Source organism: Pygoscelis adeliae, unplaced genomic scaffold (assembly GCF_000699105.1).
Source record: "Pygoscelis adeliae isolate BGI_AS28 unplaced genomic scaffold, ASM69910v1 Scaffold63, whole genome shotgun sequence".
In the NCBI taxonomy this organism is placed as follows: Eukaryota; Metazoa; Chordata; class Aves; order Sphenisciformes; family Spheniscidae; genus Pygoscelis; species Pygoscelis adeliae.
The window spans coordinates 5409619-5409894 of NW_008824414.1; positions in this window are offsets into that span (position 1 = coordinate 5409619).

Here is a 276-nt window from a genome sequence, read left to right on the forward strand (position 1 = left end):
AAAAGGCGAGGAGGGAATAAATCGGGATATGTTCCTGTTGGGAAATATATCTGGAGGAATCAAAGGAGATTACATCCCCTGATCGGCGGGGATTTATCCCGGTTCATATGGTTTTAATCTGCTTTCGCCTCGACCCCTTTACGAGTCGGGGAGGGGGAGGATACCTGGTGTATTCTTTGGATCCGCGGGCAAACCCTCATTCTGAACGACTCCTGCAGACCCATCTCCGCCCCCACCGCTCCCCCTCCGGATTCCCTTTCTCCCGGGCCCGCCGCT